The 22,443-nt window shown below is 43.9% G+C and overlaps 2 long non-coding RNA genes across 3 annotated transcripts; one reads left to right on the top strand and one right to left on the bottom strand.

The window, feature by feature from the left end:
• The first annotated feature begins 1,504 nt into the window (after positions 1-1,504).
• Positions 1,505-22,090, top strand: LOC144583179 (uncharacterized). The gene is made up of 3 exons (XR_013536829.1): positions 1,505-1,614; positions 14,242-14,279; positions 16,400-22,090. It is a non-coding gene; the product is annotated as an uncharacterized LOC144583179 (long non-coding RNA).
• Positions 1,770-9,237, bottom strand: LOC144583178 (uncharacterized). Of its 2 annotated transcripts, none has more exons than XR_013536827.1 (2): positions 8,716-9,237; positions 1,770-3,974 (listed from the first exon to the last, which is right to left on the bottom strand). It is a non-coding gene; the product is annotated as an uncharacterized LOC144583178 (long non-coding RNA). The 2 variants fall into 2 exon arrangements; XR_013536828.1 differs by having other exon boundaries at positions 1,770-3,944.
• Positions 22,091-22,443: the final 353 nt, after the last annotated feature.

Below are 22,443 nucleotides of genomic sequence, written 5' to 3'. Positions count from 1 at the left end.
GAATAATTGAGTGGCCATACCCTGGTGGCTTTGGTGTTTCAGAACATCCTTCTACTTGCGCCAAAGTGCAAAAAGCACCACTCTCTGCTCTGGAGGGTCCTGCAGTACTGAAGAGTAGCTTCAATCATCAGTCGAAATGGAGACTGCAGCTAAGATATGAGAAGAAGATTGAGACTTTGAAGGACAGCAATGAAGGAACTAGAAGAAGCATAAGGGCGTGTCCCTGAGAAAACAAGACCAAGATCATTCACACGGTTGTGTTTCCGATCATATGGATGTGAAAGCTGGACAGTGAAAAAAAAATGGCAAGAAAAATTTGATTTGTTGGAAATATGGTGCTAGACTTGCCAATGTGTGGGACTGAAAAAAAAAAGAACATGTCAGTCCGAAATAAAACCAAGCCTGAATTTTTGTTTGGAAGTAAAAATTACAAGCCTGAGGTTCTCCAGAAGAGACTTTCTGGAAAAGACTTTCTTAGGAAAAGTTGAAAGCAGCAGGAAAAGAGGAACACCAAGTATGAGAAGGATGGATTCTAGAAAGGAAAGCACAGCCTTAGGTTTATAGGAGCTGACCAAGGTTGTTGAGGACAGAATATTTTGGAGGTCACTCATTGATAGTCACCCTAAGACAGAGGTGACTTGATGGGACGTAACTACAACATTATCTGAAAGATTTCCATACATTACACTGCTATTTTAATTGCTGAGAAATTGTAACTTTTAAAAGCTACCTTTACATTTTAGGGATGCTTAGCCCCACTAAGAAATGGAGGAGGAATCTAACATGGTTCAAGGTCTGTCTTGTCCTCCTGCTTCTGATTTGTTGTGGGTAGTCAGGCAATAATAAGGTGGTTAGGAAGAGAATATGGTTTGTACCACAGGTAAGCAACCTATAGAATTCAGTTTTTAAAAAAGGATAACTACACAGTAACTTTTGAGAAATGGGGAAGTAACGAGTTACTTTTAAAATGTGTTGCTATATCTGTAACTAAGCTACGTGATAAGAAGTGGAACTCTCTGAAGTAACAAAAACTACACTCTGTAGTTTGCAATTTAGCTTGCTTTTGATTTGTGGTTGGTCATCACCAGCTTCATTTGCATGTCTGACTGTGAGCACCAGCTTCATTTGCATGTCTGACTGTGCTTTGAAGGAATTACATGCCTGGATGGAAATCTTGCTACCACAGAAAATAGACATCTCCTTTATTGTGCAATTTTGATGCTAACAAACTGGGGAAGTCGGATGATTAGGAGGGCAAAATACTTTTTTAAAAAAAGTAATTCTCTAGGTTCTGTCAATGCCCCCTGACTGAAAGGAATATTCATTCTGAACCAGTGAAGTGTGAAACCCTTTTGCTGAAATTGAAAAGTTTGCCACCCAAACAGTTTTGGCTGTTGTCAACGATCCACAGATGGTTCCACGTACCATTTTCTTCACAGAAATTGCCTTCAAACACAAGAGGACGTGGCTAGAAAAATGGTATGCTTCAGGACCAACACTTCCTGCCTCAACGACTTCATTAATCTTTAAAAGATAGAATGATTTGCACAAATGCATCTGCTTGAATGCAGTCATCCCACACTATTTCGGTTGGAGATGATGAAACCAAACGAGGTATGAGCCTGACACCTGAAATCTGGTAGCCACATTTCAGTAGCTTTACCTGTTGAAAACTGCTCTTAGCTGTGGGAAATAACCAGGGAACTGTTGCCAGGCCTGCCCAGCGACAGTTGATAAGAGAATTCTCTGATAAAAAAGACACTGCAGACTTTATCTTGTTAGTATTCAGGTACCGGTAGTGAAGAAGAAGAATATGGCTACCTTCTTCACCCCAGACGCTTTTATTAAGCATGCAAAACAAGCAAAATTAGCATAAGATAAGAATTTGGCCATAGAGGTGTCGTGTGGTTATCAGTCTTAAGGCATTCCACGCTTGCGCACAACGAGAATCACATAACAATGGGATGATTATAAGGAGAATCACAGGAGAATGCATGATTATACTAAAATAATGATTATGTTAAACATCACTGATGTATCCCTAAACAACCACAAGATGGAGCTCTAAACTCCAAAATCCCGACATTCCCTCCGTTTTTATTTCATTTTGGATGAGCAAGGTGCTGCCAGTTATAGACATCAGCAGGCTCCGAATCCAAAGAATGACGTTGTTGATGGAGGGGAACATCCATGGCATCCCATCCTGTAGGTGGTGCATCAAGGGCAGGAAAAAATTCTTCATCATCTCTAGAATGCAATACATGATATTTGATTTGATACATTTGCTTAGCAGATAAAGACATTGATTTCACAGATTTGCGGCAGCACTTAAGGAAAACATGAATCAATGAAGGAATACATTGCAAAAAACAGCAGATGACAATAGCAATGATCAAGAAAATGATACCATACATCAGGAGCATGCGAAGCCATCCGAGATCTGGAAGCCAGGACCACAAAAAATCCCAAAAGCCAGTCCACGGGGAAGTGTAAATATTATTGGTAATGGCAGCATGTAAATCAGCTAATTCATGTTCAATTGAACGATTCAAATTATGAAAGCGAACAATACATTGAGTACCTACTATTTTGCAAAAGCCTGTATGAGAGCGTGCAAGCAAATAATCAAGAGCCAAACGATGCTGCAATTGGATTTGTTGCAACTGTTCTATTTCATTCTGCAGATCTCTAATAATTTTCGTAGTAGCATTAACTGTTTTTTCCAGGCGACAAGTCAGGCCCAAAATGCTATGCCTGTTTTCTTGTGCAATGATGCCTGGATAGGATCCTAAGGTGAGCATACCTGTAACTGACCCTCCTCCAACACGGCCTGCATCAGAGGATGACATTTGTGCTCGCACTATCACTTCATCCTTGCAATGAGGACCCAATGGTCCAAAGTGACGGTCCTTGTGAAGATTAACTGACCGTCTCTTTCTCCTCTCACTAAAAGATGAATTAGAATAGGCAGGAGGGGAGGAAGTAGGATATGGAACAGAAAAAGGTAGTGTGGAATCAGAAACTACATCATTAGTAACAGTCAGAGGATCGAATACTTGTACAGGGAAGGTTAAAAACCCTATACCTGCACAAGCGCCAGAAAGATAACCAGGATGAAAATTTGTCGCATACTGATCAAAAAAGAACCATAAATTCGGATCTTTTACAAACATGTGACCACAGATTGAACCTGATCCTGTAAAGTTAGCCTGCATGAAAGGAAAATCAGGATAAATGTCAGCCAAGGTGGAATGTTCCGTAGAGACATTCACAAGGCCAGTGGGATTAAGGGAGGCATTCATATAACCAAATTTGCCTCCGTGTTGTGCTGAGAGCCAGAATTCATTGTTACATGCTGTATAATTTTTTAAAGCTTTAAAGCGGTGTGCAGATTGATTGAAACCTGGAACCTTGGTATTCCAGTTCCCTTTATGTGTACAACAGAAACACAAACCATGAGTATGGCGAGTGAATTGAAACCATCTAACCTTTGACATCTTAGGAGTAGGAGGAACAGCATGGAAAAGAAGTTCAGATTGACCAGGTTCTGAAATACTTTGCAAAGAGGCAAGAATCAGGGTTGGATCATTAATAAGAGCAGGCAGCAGGCTCATGGAACCCACAGCTATAGGGGATTCATACACAAGAGAAACATTCTGTCCATGAACATCAAACATATACCGAGCATGTTGTACCCAAGAGTTACCCCCCGTGCCCGGGGCAGAAATATATGGAAAGAAGAACAGTTCAAGCAGTCCTAAGAGTTGGATTGCGGAGGTCCACGCCATGGCCGAACACATCTCGCTGGAATCCAAGCAGCTCCTTTGTCCAAAGCGACCGCGGCGGATCCTCTTCCCCAAGTTATCAAAGGAACCGGGCCCTGCCACTCTGGATTTGGCGGCTGGCGGTAGGAGACCAGTGGTCGAGGAAGCGGCTCTTCGGACCTGAAATGAAGTTCGACTGGAGTGTGAGCCCTGTTATGAGGGAAAAGCAAGAAATTTAAGGTATACAGAACTTTTGCAACAACCATTGGAACATCTGCCACAGAAATCCCTTTGCCGGAGGTTTGCTTCTGCAAAAGAGATTTAAAGGTTAAGTGTGCTCTTTCCACAATCGCTTGCCCTGTGGAATTAAAAGGAATTCCATGCTTCAGTTGGATGCCCCATTGAACACAAAAATCTTGAAAGGCAGATGATGTATAGGCCGCTCCATTGTCCGTTTTTAAAACCTTTGGACGGCCCATTACAGCAAAAGTTCGGATGCAATGCTGAATGACATGTCTTGCAGTCTCTCCACGAAGCGGAGTAGCCCAAATAAAACCAGAGAATGTATCCACAGTCAAATGTAGTTTAGACAACGGAGCTAAAGCCTGCACTTGTGTGACGTCCATTTGCCAAATTTCATTTGCTAGTTCCCCCCTGGGATTAACAGCATCATACTGTAGGTTTAAGGGAGATCTGCTGCAGGCAGGGCAGGCTGCTACAATGTCTCTTGCCTGTGTCATGGGGATAGAAAACATTTTGTGAAGAGTTTTCGCAGACTGATGAAACATTTCATGTGAAGCAAACGGATCAGAAAAAATATTGAAGGCACATGCATTCTGCTTGAGAAATGAATCAGCAACAGCATTCCCTTCAGTTATATATCCAGGAAGTTGAGAATGAGAACGTATATGTGCAATGAAACAAAATGTTGTTCTGCTCTGAAGTAACGATTGAAGCCGGGAAAAGAGAGAATACAGGTTCTTATCCATACAAGGAGAGAGATAAGAAGAAGGCAGATTTATGAGGAGTTTATAAACATATTGTGAGTCTACAATAAGGTTAAAATCATCATTAGAAAAAAGTTCAAAGGCTAATATGACAGCAGCTAATTCTGAGCGCTGGGCTGAAGATTGCGTGTCTGTGAAATTCGATACCCATTGTCCTTCATGATCCTGCCACACGACAACACCTCGAGAAGGCGAACCATCTGTGAAGAGAGTGCGTGCATGGGGGAGAGGCTGGGGAGAAAAACAGGAGGTTAATTTATAAGAAACACAGGAAAGGAATGTCAAGCGTTTGTCTTTTGGAGGGTTAGGCAAAATTTTTCCAATGAAATCTGCAGAGGCGATTTGAAAAGAATGTGATGTTTGTAGCAGCTTGTCAACATCATCCTGTGAAAAAGGAAAATAAACAGAGTTAAGATCTGTCCCTGACAGTTGGCAACATCTGGAGCGAGCTTTGGCAAATAAATCTGCCACTGCGTTGACCCAGGGGTACAAGTTCCTTGAGGGAGTGTGGGGCAAGTGCAGCCATTCAATAATTGCAATTCTATCCTTCTTGTCCGGAGCATATAGGACTGCAGTTGGCAGCAGTGGTGTAGCTAAGATAGCACATGAAAGGAGAGTGTCTTTTGTGGGCAGACGATCCACAGCCTGCAGACGAAATCTTTGAGAGATCAGCTGTAATGCGGCTTTCATAGATGCAGTAACAGGGATTACATCAGCAGGAGAGGTATGACCAGCAAGTGCAGCAAACAGTGGTGAGAGATCATTGGTAGACAGTGCCAAAAAAGGACGTGCCCAATTGATGTGTCCCAAAAGGCTCTGAAGTTCCATTAGCGTAAAGGAAGAAGGTATTTTAAGCTGTGGTAAAGCAGGGATGGATGCTGTTTCAGACAGCTTGTGGCCCAAATATAGAAATGGAGGTACTGTTTGAACCTTATCCGGGGCAATACAGAGTCCAAATGATGTTAATGTAGCAGTGAGGAACTCCATATGCTGTGAAGTAATTTCTTTAGCAGATATCAAGATATCATCCATATAATGATATACCAGTATGTGAGGGAAGGCTTTGCGGAATGGTTCAAGGGCTGTAGCAACAAATAATTGACACAAACTGGGGCTATTTGCCATTCCTTGTGGGAGGACACAAGGTTCAAAACGTGGGGTTGGACGGTCATTGTTATACACTGGAAGTGTAAATGCAAATTTTTCCCTGTCCTCTGGGGCCAATGGAATAGAAAAGAAACAGTCTTTGAGATCAATGACCCTTAAGTCAAACTCAGTTGGTATCATGTTAGGATTAGGCATACCACATTGCAATGGTCCCATAATTTGCATTTTTTCATTGACTTTTCTTAAGTCCTGTAACAATCTCCAGTTGCCAGACTTCTTTTTTATCACGAAAATAGGACTATTCCATGGACTGGTGCTGTACTGAATGTGCCCTAGTCTGAGTTGTTCCTGAATAATGGCCTCCGCCGCTCGCAACCTCTGTGACGTCATAGCCCATTGTGGAACCCACACAGGAGTAGTGTCCATCCATTTAATGGGCAGAGCGTGCAGCGGCGCTGAGGGGGAGGCCCTTACAATAAATTTGTATGAATAACAGCTCCGAGCTGAGACAGCAAGTCTCGCCCCCACAGTGTTATCGGAATGTCCATGACTAAAGGCTTCAGTTGCACAGCCTTGTTTTCTGACTGAAAAATGATACTGTGAGCGCTCTGTTCTGCAGCAGTAAAACCTCCCACACCATACACTGCAGCTGCCTGTTGCAAAGGTAAAGATGCTGGCCAGTCCCGTTTTGCTACAACTGTAACGTCGGCTCCTGAGTCCAGCAAACCACGGACAGCTTGTCCTGCCATTGTAATTGTTAACAAAGGTCTTTGATCAGAAAGAGCAATAGTGGCCATAAGCAAATTATCAGGCACTTTCACAGGGGTGGAGGGCTTTTCATTAGAAGCATTTGGAAGCAAAAACATCTTTCCAATTCCCATCCCCACCGGGAGGTGTAAGGGAGCAGATGAACGAACATGAATCACAAATGTGGAGGAGTCAGAAGGAAAAAACATCCCCGGAGTGACCTCCAAATTAGAGTTAGGCTCAAGTGGCAACAAAAGTCCCATAAAGCCTGAAGGAATTGGAGCAGGAATGCCAACTAGCACTGGAGAATTTATCCCTGGGAGGTTTAAAAACACAGGATCTGCAACTTTGACTATGATGCCGTTGTTTCCAGCTGTCTGAGCAGTATCCACTGACCACCCCCAGTTTGCAGCCTCTCTACGATTGCATATTTCTATCCAGTCTTTAGCAAGTGGTGGTATGTAGTCTTGGGAGCCAGTGTCCTCATTTGGGGTAGGATTATCCTCATGTGGGGCCCCTAATTCTTTTCCTGGGCCTGGGGCTGGCCCGTCTTGGCGTTTCCCTGATTGTTTGGGCGAGAACGGCATTGATTAGCCCAATGAAATCCTTTATTACAAAGGGGACATTTTCTGGTAGGGCGGGCACCCTCTTTAGGGGCGGATCTGCAATTTGCCCGAAAATGCCCCTCCTTTCCACAAGCGAAGCATTTTTTGCCAGCAGCAGGGTTTGCTGCAACTTGTACTGCAGCGGCAAACAGCTGTGCTTTATGGGCATGAGAGCCTATATTTTGGCATACCTTCAGCATGTCCTGAATGGTGGTATCAGCTTTGCCATAAATGGATGCCAATGCCTGCTTGCACTCCTGGTTAGCGTTTTCAAATGCCAATTGCTTTGACAGCATTGTGCGAGCTTTAAAGCTCTCCACCTGTCTATCCAGGGCTGTTAGGAGGCGATTGACAAAGTCCACATAGGGTTCTTTAGCTCCCTGGTGTATGCCAGCAAATGTGGAGACAGACTCTGCCCCTGTCCCTGGTATCTTTCTCCAAGCTTTTTGAACAAGCTGACCAGTCTGAGTAAGGGCTTGGTCAGTTAAAGCAGTTTGTTGCTGTATTGTAGTAAAGTTGCCTTCTCCTATTAACATATCCCTAGTAATTGGGATAACAGGATTAGCCCTTGCATTCTTTTCATGTTGCTCAGTGGCAAGGTGCTTCCACTCCTCTATGCAGAGGAGTGCTTGAGCTGGGGGCCATAAGGATCGGATGAGCAACTTCCAATCAGCAGGAGTTAGGCGCTGCTCAGATAAGTTCTCCAAAAGTGCCTTGGTGTATGGTGCATGAATTCCATTTTCCTTAGCACTACGCTGCAGCTCCTTTAACATCTGATAGCTTAGGGACTCATAACGAGCAGGTCCCAGCGCCCCATCAGCAGCCGGGGGTCCCCTGATTATTGGGAAGGCAGAAATCATGTCATTGCCTGCATCTCCTGAGTCCATAAGTGCTGCAGCCAGAGTTGCAGAGAAATTTTGGGACACAGGGACTGAAACTGTGCTTGTAACCCCCCCGTGCTGAATGTCAGTTGAGAAAAAGTCCAGGGGATTGGAGTCCTCATTGTCCTGTTTATCTCTGTCTGGAGGCTTTCTTGGCAACAGCCATTCCTGCTCATTTGGAGGCGGCAGAGCCGAAGGAAGAGGTGGCGGCAGAGCCGAAGGAAGAGGTGGCAAAATTTGAGGCAATGGAGGTAATTGTCCACCCCCGCATTCCAAGTGCTGATTGAATAAGATGTTATTCGGTGTCAAGTCTTTTAAACAGGCTCTGACTTTACACCAAGTGAAAAGCACACGGGAGTGAACTTTTGGATTGCTTTGAAAGCTCGTGCCAATTTTAGTCCATTTCTCAAGATCAAAAGTACCGTATGCCGGCATCCAAGGACAAACCTCATCAATTGCCCAGATAAGGTTTTCCACCTCCTTTTTTGTGACTGAATGCCCATTTTCCGTCAGGAGATGAAAGAGGTCGTTGCAAAATTTTTGTTGTTCATGAGACAATGAGGACCCCATTTCTTTGTGTTCTTACTTGACCGATAACACTCACCCGGGATCTTTTTAAGATGTAAGCGCGCAGAAACCCATGCCGGGCGTGGATGAGAACGAAGAACCTTTCGTCGAGGAACCTTTCGTCGGTCGTTGAAACCCGTGTGGCCTCACACGGGGCACCAGATGTGGGAAATAACCAGGGAACTGTTGCCAGGCCTGCCCAGCGACAGTTGATAAGAGAATTCTCTGATAAAAAAGACACTGCAGACTTTATCTTGTTAGTATTCAGGTACCGGTAGTGAAGAAGAAGAATATGGCTACCTTCTTCACCCCAGACGCTTTTATTAAGCATGCAAAACAAGCAAAATTAGCATAAGATAAGAATTTGGCCATAGAGGTGTCGTGTGGTTATCAGTCTTAAGGCATTCCACGCTTGCGCACAACGAGAATCACATAACAATGGGATGATTATAAGGAGAATCACAGGAGAATGCATGATTATACTAAAATAATGATTATGTTAAACATCACTGATGTATCCCTAAACAACCACAAGATGGAGCTCTAAACTCCAAAATCCCGACACTTAGCCAAAGCAGTCTCATAAACACCAGTGGCATTTCTCCATGTGGAGGAAGTTTATGTCCTGTCCCTGAACAAGCATTGTTTTGCATTAAAAATATATCAGTTGTATAAATTTGCAGTTCCACAACCAGTAAAGCTATGGCTTTTCCCACTGTTGAATTTTCATGTGGTAAAGAAACAGAAAGTGATCATGAAAAGCTTGGGGATCCTCTGATTATGGGACTATTTAAAAGATCTTGAAAACTTGCCTAGCTTTTAAGAACTCTCTCTGTGTGTCTTTTTTCCAAAGAAAATTAAAACCAAATGCTATAAAAACCCCTCAGTAAACATTGAGTGGTTGTGTCTTACACATGGTATGCCAAATGCACCTTTGAGGGATTCCTGATGGAACCGTCCAGTATCCCCCTCTGATGCTCGCTAGTGTGGGTTAGTCCCCTGGGTGGGAATAGACACCAAAGGGAAATGCGCTCCATAAAACCCTAACTGTGATTGGCAGATGTTTTCATCGGGTCATGCCTACCCCCACAAGCAGTAGCGCATTGAAGGAATAAAGATCTAGAATCCGATTCACGATACATAGAGGGCACTGTTGCAATAGGTTTCATAGACCCTGTGCGGTGACTTTCCGTGTTGTGCATGTGGGATACATTTGCACATGCTCAGCGGAGAATGGCATGAGGTTACTTTAAATGGAAAAGCGAAGGTGTGTATGTGTGTCATATTCTCCTGAATTTCTTGGGTCTGCCTATACAAACATGGGCTCAAGCCAAAAATCCATAAATCTGCAGGTAATGATATTGTTTGCACATGAAGTTCTTCTCTTGCTAAGCACCATATCTTTTAATTAACCTAAGGGGGTTCTACATAGACATTTAGGCCACTGCTTAGTCCACTACAAGGGACAGGTTGGTTCACTTCTGAAGCTGGCGGTCAGATGATATATTTACTGGAGTGAACCAGCCTGCTCCCAGAGCAGTCCTACCTGCACTTTTCTGGTACTACTACTACTACTACTACTACTACTACTACTACTACTACTACTACTACTACTACCACCACCACCACCACCACTACTACTACTACTACCACTACCACTACTACTACTACCACCACCACCACCACCACCACCACCACCACCACTACTACTACTACTACCACCACCACTACCACTACCACTACCACTACTACTACCACCACCACCACCACCACTACTACTACTACTACTACTACTACTACTACTACTACTACTACTACTACTACTTTCTTCTTCTTCTTGGGGAGGACTGTTCCATTTTGGTTTGTTTCCAGCATGTGTAACTGTTGAAGCTAATGTATTCTTGAAGGCTTTCACGGCCGGGATCTGATGGTTTTTGTGGGTTTTTCGGGCTCTTTGGCCGTGTTCTGAACAACCACCAAGTTGAAGCTTCCTGTTTTAATTTGCAGGCTGGTTTCTATTTCTCTGTACCATTAGTGGCTTAAACAGACAGTTTAATTGCTTAATGATATGGGGCAATTGGGAAATTAGAAACATCCCCTCTTTCTTTGAGGAGCAGAGGGAGAAACAATGTCTTTTAAAGCCAATCAGGGAAGTGCTCATTCTCTGCCCCTTTTAGAAAACATTAGAGAAAATGTAGAGAAAATGTTAGAGAAAATTGAAGGCTTCTTCGAAGATATGGGAGGAGATCGGATGGGGGCAAGGAAGGAGATTCCTCCCCCCTTTCTTTATAGCTTTTCTGTTCCCAGGAAAACAAGTCAGCATCCCAGCCCATAAAGAAAACAAAAGAAAAACTCCCACCCTGCCCTCTCCTGTCTTCTCTCATTTCTGGCAGCAAGCTTTCATTTTTTAAAAAAATTAAAAGATGGTAAGGTAAAGTTAAAGGTTCCCCTTGATATTTAGTGCAGTCGTGTCCAAACCATAGAGCCAGCATTTGTCCGAAGACAGTTTCTGTGGTCACGTGGCCAGCGCGACTAGACATGGAACGCCGTGACCTTCTCACCGAGGTGGTACCTATTTATTGACTCGCATTTACATGCTTTTGAATGGCTAGGTTGGCAGGAGCTGGGACAAGCGATGGGAGCTCATTTTGTTGCATGGATTCGATCTTACAACTGCTGGTCTTCTGACCCTGCAGCACAGAGGCTTCTGCCGTTTAACCCGCAGCGCCACCACGTCCCCAATTTAAAAGGTACAGTAGACCAAATAAGGTCATCACACCATGTGGATGGATAGCTCAGTGGGTTAGGTATCCAGCTGCAGAGCTAGAGGTTGGGTGTCTGATTCCTCAACTGTGCCTTCTTTACAGGAGATGGACTCAGTAATCCAAAGGGTCCCTTCTAGCTTTGCAGTTCTAAGATGATGATGATGATAGATACAAAGATTGCACCACACAATGTATGCGAACTCCTCTGGATCTAAGCAACCCTTTTTATACTTGAACCAGCCTGTGCCAACCAAGCTGCATAGACAAGACCGAAGGGATCCGGAAAAATATGTTGTTAGTTGCCAAAGAGGATGTTATAACCCTAAGGGGCCAGTTGTCTGCTCTCCCTGGAAAAGTATCATTGTCATACTATGCAGATGTGGGATATAACACAGCAGAGCGTCTCATATTTAGAGGACTTGCAATCCCAAACTCTTTCAAGGCGGGCGGGCTGAGTACTTGTTTTATCTTGGAACGCAGCTGGATTTAGTCTCAAAGCTATTTGCCATGGCCATTACATGAAACCCCCATGGAGAGAGGCAGTCTATCTTGGGAGAACAGGTGTTCAGGACAAGCAACTGGTTTAGTTTGGAGCCTTCTAACCCTGCTTTTGAAATTATGGAGCCGAGCCATCAGCTTAGTCAGAACCTTGGGCTGAATCCAGCACAGCCATTCTAAAACCAGAATCCCAACTTGCTTATGGAAGCATGTAAAGACAATCCTGAAAGTATCACCCCCCCCCACCCTGGCTAGTCATGAGCTGGTTGTGAGGATGAGTATACAACTACTTGCATGATGGAGGAGCTTCCAGAAACGAAAGAGCACAGCACAACTCCTTTTAATGCACATATGAAGTTTTCTCATAGTTGTTGCTAGTGGTCTCTGTGGTTGCATAGTGGCTCTGTTGCTAGTGCTTACATAGTGCCATCAAGTGGTCTCTGACTTATGGCAACCCTACAAATGTGTGCTCTCCAAAACATCCCATCCTTAACAGCTCTGCTCAGTTTATGTAAACTCAACCTTTGGGAGCCAAGCCATCTCGAATGTGGTCTTCCTCTTTTCCTGCTGCCTTCAACCTTTCCGAGCATTATTGTCTCTTCTAGAGAATCCTGCCTTCTCGTGATGTGCCTAACGCAGGACAGCCCCAGTTTCAACATGTTTGCCTCCATAAAAAGTTCAGGGTTGTTCTAGGACCCAGTCGTTCATCTTTCTGGCAGTCTAGGATTTCAAGGAGTCATAAAACTATGGAGCTGGAAGGGGCCCGTAAGGCCATCAAGTCCAACCCCCTGCTCAAGATAGGAATCCAAATCAAACCAGATCTGACAGATGGTGGCCCAATTTTCTCTTCAATGCCTCCAATGTTTTTTCATAGTACATCCTTGCCTAACCATCTTACATATTTAGTCTCTTAGCACCATCTGCATTTTAAGCAGGAAAAGGATAAATCAATTCTTGGGAAATGAAGAAGCATCTTGTACACCTCCTGAATGGAAACGTTTTGGCGCTTCTTGTTTTCAGAGAAATCTGAACCCCGTGTCTCAGGCAAAATACTTTCTCCTTCATTCACGACACTAATAGTGATCGGTAACGGTAATGCTGAGGGGGAAAGTGTTTTGTATTGTCAAGAAATACGGGGGAAATTGTTCTTAAGTAGTTGCCAGGATTTTATTGTTCAAACTCCTTTGCCACACTTACACCGCAGAATGTGTGCGCACCCGTAGCACATTTACTTCTCTCTGAACAAGCTTTGCTATAGCAACACACTCCACAATATCATAAACATCAGCCTTCTCAGAAGCCCAACACACAACGACCTATACAAATGCAAAGGTCTCTAATAGCTAGCAATGACTCTTTATATTCTCTCGGTGAAAAAGAGGGTGGGGTGGGGAATCATAGGAAGGATTTACATCATGGCCCATTAAATGAAAGCAACCAACCACACCACACGCAGTTTAAAAAAAGGGTTCTATTTTATTTTATGCATTTATTTACAATGTTTTTATTGAATCACTGTATATTGTATTTAGAGGTGGCACTGCAGGTTAAACCGCAGAAGCCTCTGTGCTGCAAGGTCAGAAGACCAGCCGTCGTAACATCAAATCTATGTGATGGAGTGAGCTCCTGTCACTTGTCCCAGCGCCTGCCAACCTAGCAGTTCGAAAGCATGCAAATGCGAATAGATAAATAGGTACCACCTCGGTGGGAAGGTCACAGCATTCCATGTCTAGTCGCACCGGCCACGTGACCACGGAAATTGTATTTGGACATACGCTGGCTCTATGGCTTGGAAACAGGGATGAGCACCGTGCCCTAGAGTCGGACATGGTTGAACAAAATGTCAAGGGGAACCTTTATATTGTATTTATATGAAAAATCTTAGGTAAAAGCCAAAAAAATATAAACTAACTCGTTTATTTTCTCCTAGACATTCAGTCATTAAGGGAAAGCTTGCCTGGAGAGAAATGTCTTTGCCTGCTTGTGGAATGACACCAAAGATGGGGCCAGCCTGGCCTCCAGTGGGAGGGAGTTCCGGAGTTTGGGAGCAGTGACATAGAATGCCCTCTCTCCTGTGTATGTACTATTGTGAGGGTGCTGGGACTGAAAGAAATGCCTTCCCTAATGATCCTAACACCTGAGAAGGCTCATAAAGGGAGCCATCGTCTTTGAGATACCTTAGACCCAGGGCTCAATACACGAAAGACAGGATTTTGAATTGTGCCTGGAAATGAATTGCCAGCCAGTGGAGCTGCTGTAACAGGGGTAACTGAGGCTTGTCCATCATTTCACCCTTACAGGTCAGAACAAAGAACTTTAGCCATTTTCATCCCACTGGGTGAGATTCTAAGAGTTTTGTGCTTTTTGTGTGTGTCTCATTCATGCATTTTTCTTTCACCTCCCCCACCCACCACCCACAAGCATGCTTTTCATGCAAAAAATAACAATGGGTGCAGAAGAACCTAGTATTTGGTGCTGAAAAAAATTCGCATTTTGCACAGATAGCCATTTTGTGCAGGAAAGCTTTGTGTTTTGTGCAAAATGCAGGGGTTTCAATGCAAAATGAAAGCTTCTTTTTTGTACAAAAGTGACTGTTCCTTGTTAATCCTGTGCAAAATCCGGTGCTGTTTTCACTCCTGTGCAAAAGTGCCGTAAAGCAGTGGTCCCCAACCTTGGGCCTCCAGATGCTCTTGGACTACAGCTCCCAGAAGCCTTCACTACCACCTCTGCTGGCCAGGATTTCTGGGAGTTAAAGTCCAAGAACATCTGGAGGCCCAAGGTTGGGGACCACTGCCGTAAAGGTTGTCCATATTTTCATTGGGATGTCTCAATGTGTCAACGGCTTCTTTTTCAACGAAGACCATTTTCCTACAGCCCTTGTTTTCCCTGTTCTAACCATACACACAAATATATGCCCAGTTTTTAAAAACATCAGATAGCATCCAAAAAAAAGAGTTTGTTCTAGATCCCAGAAGGAGGGTTTTTGTGTAATTAAAACCATATTTTTTTATCGCACTGGCAATAAAACTCATCAGAAATATAAACATCTCGAAGCAAAATGTCCCAACGTTCCTCTTGTGTGAATCAGAGAATCTTCCAGCTGCGGCAGGCAGTTCTGAGTGATAGATCATAGGCATGGGTCCCCTGTTGCAATTTGTTTGATTCTTTAGTGGCCCAATAAAAAGTATCACCCACTCAGTTCTGGTCACCACAATACAAAAAAAAGAGCCTGAGGTCCTGGAAAGGGCGCAGAGAAGAGCAGCAAAGATGATAAGGGGACTGGAGGCTAAATCCTACAAAGAACGACTAAAAGAACTAGGTATGTTCAGCTTAACGAAGAGAAGACCGAGGGGAGACATGAGAGCCATCTTCTAAGATCTGAGGGGTTGCCACAGGGAAGAGGGCATCGATTGATTCTCTGTTGTGCCTGAGGGGGTAGGACAAGAACCCAACGGTGGGAACTCTTCAGAGGGAGATCCATCCTGGAAATAAGGAGGAATTTCCTGGGAGTGAGAACCATGAAGCAATGGAACAGCTTGCCTCCCGATGTGGTGGGTGCCCCATCGCTGGAGGTTTTCAAGAAAAGATTGGGCAGCCATCTGTCTGGGATGGTATGAGGCCCGCTACAGTCCTTGAGCAAGGTTTTGGACTAGAAGACCTCCAAAGCCCTTTCCAACCCTACAATGATTATCATCATCATCTTAGAACTGCAAACCTGGATCATTGCGTCTGGCCTTTGTCAAGGCGGCTCAGTGGGGAATTGAACTCCCTACCTCTTGCCTAAACCGCTGAGCTATCCAGCAGTTCTTCTCAGCTACATGTCGAACACGTGCTCTTAGGTGAATTACAAGAGCCTCGTGGCGCAGTGGTTAAAATGCCGTACTGCAGCTAAAACTGTGCTCACGACCTGGGGTTCAAATCCCAGGTAGCCGGTTCAAAGTTGACTCAGCCTTCCATCCTTCCAAGGTCGGTAAAATGAGTACCCAGCTTGCTGGGGGGGCAATGTGTAGCCTGTATAATTAAATTGTAAACCGCCTGGAGAGTGCTTGTAACACTATGGGGCGGTATATAAGTCCAAAAAATAAATAAATATAAATAAATAAATAAATAAATTTACACCACCGAAAGTAGATTAGGACTTCCTGTTTGAAGCACTGTTGGATCCGATAAGTTCTGCAGAGCTGTATTCTCGAAGGCTTTCATGCCTTCGCTTCATGCCATCTCCAAAACCACTTGGAGAGGTTCGGTCTCAATTGGGCCAAGAAATATTTGACTACAGATTGTTGGAGTTTTATTTGCGACCTCACATGCTGCTTGTTGTGTGTTTTGACTGGGGGGGGGGAGAGAGACTGTTTTGGGCTGAGATAATTATATATGTCCGGCACTAACCAATTGTTTTTTTTCTAGCCTTTGATTTCAAAGAGAGCCCTTCATGTCTCCCTCTCTTTCTTGGCTTAGTGGCAGTTGTTTGTTTGCTGTTGATCTGTTGGGTTGGTTGCAAAGTATGCGTGCCATGAAGAAAGCAGTATGTACAAGTCTGAAATTTCTAGCAACTGTAAGTAAAGAAATGCTATTTATTCTTTCTCCTACAAATGTTTCTGAGTGAATTATTGAGACTATAATTGCCAGTTAATGAGAAAGGGAACTTGCAACTATTCCCCTTTGTGGATCTCTGTAATTCTACTGCATAGCAAAATGAGTTTTACCAGAAATTCAAAATTCTGCAACACAGATCAGCTTGGGAGCTACCCTGTTTCCCCCCAAAATAAGACCTAACCTGAAAATAAGCCCTAGTATGATTTTTCAGGATGCTCGTAATAGAAGCTCTGCTCCAGTTAAGTGAAACCCCGCCCTCCACCTTTGTGCAGCAACTAGATGATGATGACACGACTGTATTTGAATAAATGTAGATGTTTGTACATGAAAAACATGAAGCATCCCCAGAAAATAATTTTTAGAGCAAAAATTAATATAAGACCCTATCTTATTTTCGGGGAAACATGGTATTTGCATAGTCCTAATATAATCCATGTGCAACTAAGTCAGATCTAATTGTATTCATTTACCAAATCATTATATACTGATGTTATTACCATTTTACTGCGCTTTTTAACTGAAAAGATTTCCAGAGTGACTCAAATGGTCCAATAAGAACTTAAGGAGCTGTCCTCACCAGAAGGCTTAAGATAAAAAATGGGAGGGGGAGAGAGAAAGGAGAAAAAAGGCAAAGAAATAGGTCTTGAAGTGATTAAGTACATGTAACGGAACTGGAAACAATTCCAGGAGAGAACAGCCAAGGAAACTGGGCTCTCGGTCAAGCTGATGGAATGGTCCTGCTTCCCATCTCTGCCTCGGCCGCTGCCTGCTGGAACGCCTAGTGCGGAGGGAGAGGAAATCACAATGAAGCTGCCATGGGCATGACCTTCTTCCACCAGAGTTGTAGGTTGTTTCGATCCCCCCGGGCCTTCCTCCAGACAGCCAAAATCCAGATGGCGCCACTTTTAGAGGCGGTCCATGACTGGAGAGTATTGTGCACACACGCAGACACCATATTGTGCCACCACGACACTTCCCTAAAAAGAAACTGAAAGTTTGTGCTTTCAAAGGGGTGGGGGAGGAAGATAGAATAGACAGGGAAAAGGAAAATAAATATGTTCTATATATTGAGACTCGGAAGGGCAGCAACGGAGGAGTTAGAAAAGATCATCAGGTGCAAGGATGTGTCATTGGAGGCCAAAACCAAGATCATTTATTTATTAATTCATGAATTTCATGTATACCCTGCCCATCTACTAACAAGATGCTACTTTGGGCAGCTAAGAACAATTAAAATATTACAACCCAATACTACCTACAAAGACATAAACAGAGAATGAAGAAACATTAAAAACCCAAGGGATCGCCCCCAAAAGACAGAAACTTGGAAATCATCCACACTCTTGTATTTCAGATCACTGTGTATGGGTGTGAAAGCTGAAGTTAAGAAAGCTGTCAGGAAAAAAAAAACTTGATTTGTTTGAAATATTGCGCTGGAGGAGAGCTTGATGGATACCCTGGACTGCCAGAAAGACAAACCAGTGGGTCCTAGATCACCTCAAGCCTGAACTCTCCCTAGAAGCAAAAATGGCAACATTGAGGCTTTCATACTTGGGGTCCATCATGAGAAGACAAGATTTACTGGAAAAAGCAATAGTGCTGGGAAAAACTGGAAGGCAGGAGGAAAAGAGGAAGACCCAATATGAGATGGATTGACTCCCCTAAAAGAAGCCACAGGCTTGACTTTGCAGGAGCTCAGTAGGTCTGTGGAGGACAGGCCATTTTGGAGAGAGCTCATAAGGGGCTCTATAAGTTGGAGGCAACTTGACAGCACACAACAACAACAACAACAACAACAACAACAACAACAACAACAACAACAACAACAACAACAACAACATATAATGACTGGGTGAGGGGCAACCCTCATAGGAGACAGCTCTTGGTGAAGAAGAGCAAACGATGGGACATTCCTGACATGCAGATGATACATCCATGTGATATGGTTGCAGATGAAGTTCTTTTATTGTTTCTTTTATTCTTTATTTATTTATTACTTACTTTATTCTTGTATTATAATTTGTTACTGGTTGTCTTATGTAATATTTTTTGTGTTATTTTATTGTATTTATGTCATACTGGAAGCCGCCTAGAGTGGTTGTATAGACCAGATGGGCGGGATACAAATCAAATCAAATCAAATCAATCAATAAAATAAAATAAAGTTAGTTCTGGGGGGAAAGGAGGCAAAAGTTCATCATCATCATCATCTTTGAGCTGCAGAATTGGAAGGGAATCTATGGCTCATCGAGTCCAGCCTCTGTCAACGAGGCACAGTGGGGAATCGAACTCCCAACCTTTGGCTCCATGGCCGCATCCATAAACTGCTGATTTATCCAGGACATCAGTTCTACAAAGTGAGGAGCCAAACGTTAATGAGTAAGGATGGGGCTTTCGGAGATGGAGGATTTCCAGTCGCATAATTTGGCATGAACTCCCGAGTCGAATTATGGGAGTAAAAGCCCCCAACCCCAGGAAGAGTTAATGCGGCCCCTCCATACTTTCCCTGCACCACTGCTTCTTCAAACAGTAAAGAAAGTGTCCTGCTACACTGTGTGTCTTGTAAGGATCTCTGCGACTCGCCCAGATCCAGGGGAGGGCAAGTCCCAATGCCCAGTGCACTGTATCAAGGCAGCCTCCCACAGAACCACCTCTCCCACGGACCTCTTTTATGTAGCAAAGATCTTTGAGACTCCCAAAGGGAAGGAAGGAGATTTTCTCACCATTTGAAGCAGTCGTGGCATGGGAATAACATGAAAGTCGAGAGGGCTCTTCTAAGTCCTAATGGTCTGGGGCCTTTCATTTCCATAATTCTGCCTGGGGGGGGGATGTTCTGCTGAAATGATAAGGCTGGAAATCCTCAGAGATCTGAAAGTCCCATCTCTACAAATTGGTTCTGGCCAAGCTGATGGAGAAGCAGTTGAGACTCAACTTTCTCACTGCTCAACAGGAGCCCGGGCTTACCAAGCCATGCCCTGTTTTGGGCAGAGCTGCAGACCCTGGAGAGCTGGTGGCACATGGACCATCTCAAACCAGCGTGGCCATGTCCCTGTGGCTCTCACCCAGAGGAGGATGCTGGGGCAGAAGGCTGCGGGGGTGGGGGTGGAGTCCTCCTTCCCATTGGCTTCTCATTGGCCAACAGGGAAGGGAATGTCCCCGCCGGCTTTACACAGGCCAGCGGGGAAATTCAAAAGTTGGACTTTGAGGCAGACAGATCGAGAGGCAAGAGTTTTAAATCTGGCCCTCCTGTCCAGCATAAAACTGGGGCAAGGGACCACTCTGCTGCTCTAGGAGCAGTTTGGGGCTCTGGAACGGACCCAGATGGTATGAGCATTGCAAACAAGAGCCTCTTCATCCAGTATGTCAAACAAATCTTCCCAGTGGCAGAGCCACGGTTTGGGAGAATTGGCCTGGCCTTGCCATCCAGTGGCAGAGAGTCATGGATTGGCCTACGCCCGTGTCGTCTCCAAAAGATGGCCACTCCTGGTGGAACATTCAGCAGCTGCTAAAACAGACAGTGGCAGGCATCAGGGGGCTTTCAGACCTCCTGATGAACTGGATCCAGTCCCCCCAGTGCTGGCCAGGGACTGGTGTTGTAGCCAATAAAGATGTAGCTTTTTCTCTCCAAAGACGTTGTATGCTGTATTCTTTGTGTGTACGTTCAGACCGCTCGGGGGCCCAGTTCAGCCATAGGGAGGGTCTGCTGATGATGTCAATTAAGGAAGGGGAGGAGTCAAAAAGCAAGCGGTTACTATTGAGAGAGACAAAAAGCAGACGTGGAAACGGTTTAGTGGAATGCCAGCTGCTAAGTGTTATGCAACTTACATCATGCACGAGGCATCTAAAAATTAGCTTGGTGAGAATTTTAGACCAAAAATATTGTGCAGAGGGAGGTCCATATGGCCTCTGTGTTGATGACTTTTAGATAGACCCTAGAGTGTTATCATTTGATATTTTAGTAGTTTTATGTTTAAACTCTTCTGTTTAAAACTAATTTTGCTTTCCTGTTGGTTTTTTGCATTTTATATTCTTATCTTTTCTCTTTCTCTCTCTCTCCTTCCTGAAACTGTTCTACTGGTGCTATTATAATGTTCCAGCTGTCTGAGTACTTTATAGTTTGTCGTTTTCTGGTTTCTAATGACACTATGAATCCGTGAGCCCATTTTATGTTTTAATATATTGTGAGCCACGTTGGCAGGGCAAATCACTGAGTGTCAACCTGTAAATTTCAAAACACAGCAAAATGAACAAGGTGGGCTCTTGCATGCTACGTTCTCCATGGGTCTCCTTAATCTGAGATAGGTAGAACTTTCTTAGGTTAATTTATTTTATACTGTGTTTCCCCCCAAATAAGATGGGGTCATATTAATTTTTGCTTCAAAAATGCACTAGGGCTTATTTTCAGGGAATGTTTTATTTTTTTCCCATTGTACAACCATCTACATTTATTCAAATACAGTGGTGCCTCACTTAACGTGTGCCTCGCTCAACGATGAATTCGCATAACAATGGCCTTTGCTGGAAATTTTGCCGCCTCACCTAGCGATGATTCCTATGGGGGATTTTTGCATAACGATGTTTGGGACCTTGCTTCACTTAACGATGACAGTTTTAGGTCCCCTGTTTCGCTTAACATTTTTTTTGACAGCCCTGTTTTTGCTATTTTAAAAATATTCTAAAATGTTTTAAAAATGTTTTAAATGCTTGGAATCATTAGTGCACCTAATAAAACCTTCGTTAAAGTAATTTGGCTTTGTTCTGAGTCTTTTTGAATTTTTGGTGATTTTTTTTCACCATTGAAATGTATTGAATAGGCTCCTATTGGAACAGATTAACCGGTTTTCAATGCATTCCTATGGGAAATGGTGTTTCGCTTAACGATGTTTTCACATAACAATGTTTTTAATGGAACCAATTAACATTGTTATGCGAGGCACCACTGTACAGTCATGTTATCTTCTGGTTGCTGCACAATGTTGAACAATGGTGGAGGGTGGGGTTTCACTTAACTAAGGCTTATTTTTGGGGTTGGGCTTATATTATGAAATGGGGATGAGCACCACCCCCTAGAGTCGGACACGGCTGGACTAAACATCAAGGGGGACTTTTACCTTATATTACGAGCACCCTGAAAAATCATAATAGGACTTACTTTTCAGGTTAGGTCTTATTCTTGGGGAAACAGGGTATTTCTTAAACTTATATACCATCCTGTTAGTGTGATGCACTATTCTGGGAGGTTTACAGTAGTAAATGACACATACTATAAAATACTAACACATACTAAAAAGCTGAAACATGAAGCAAACAAAAACAAACGGCACAGGCTGTATTTTATCTTCTTGGATAGGAGGTACATTGTGGAAAATGGGGCATGTACTTCACATTCTAAATTTTCCTGCAAAAGGAAGTGAATAGGGGGTATTTGTCCATTTCCAAGCCAACACAAAGCAAAGGGAAGATAGGTAAAGGTAAACGTTCCCCTTGACAATTTTTGTCCAGTCGTGTTCGACTCTAGGGGGCAGTGCTCATCCCCGTTTCCAAGCCATAGAGCCAGTGTTTGTCCGAAGACAATCTTCCGTGGTCACGTGGCCAGTGCGACTTAGACACGGAACGCTGTTACCTTCCCACTGAGGTGGTCCCTATTTATCTACTTGCATTTGCATGCTTTTGAACCGCTAGGTTGGCGGGAGCTGGGACAAGCGATGGGCGCTCACTCCGTCGCGTGGATTCGATCTCATGACTGCTTGGTCTTCTGACCCTGCAGCACAGGCTTCTGCGGTTTAGCCCGCAGCGCCACCACGTCTGGCAGTAACAACAACAAAAACACTGCTTTTCTAAAGTACATAAACAAAGCAAGTATCTCCATGTTTTGTACTAGAGTAAGAGATCCTGGATACTCCTAG

The sequence above is a fragment of the Pogona vitticeps genome, chromosome 5 (genome assembly GCF_051106095.1).
Source record: "Pogona vitticeps strain Pit_001003342236 chromosome 5, PviZW2.1, whole genome shotgun sequence".
NCBI lineage: Eukaryota > Metazoa > Chordata > Lepidosauria > Squamata > Agamidae > Pogona > Pogona vitticeps.
The sequence above is the reverse complement of the archived record's forward strand: the minus strand, read 5'-3'. Positions and strand labels throughout refer to the sequence as shown.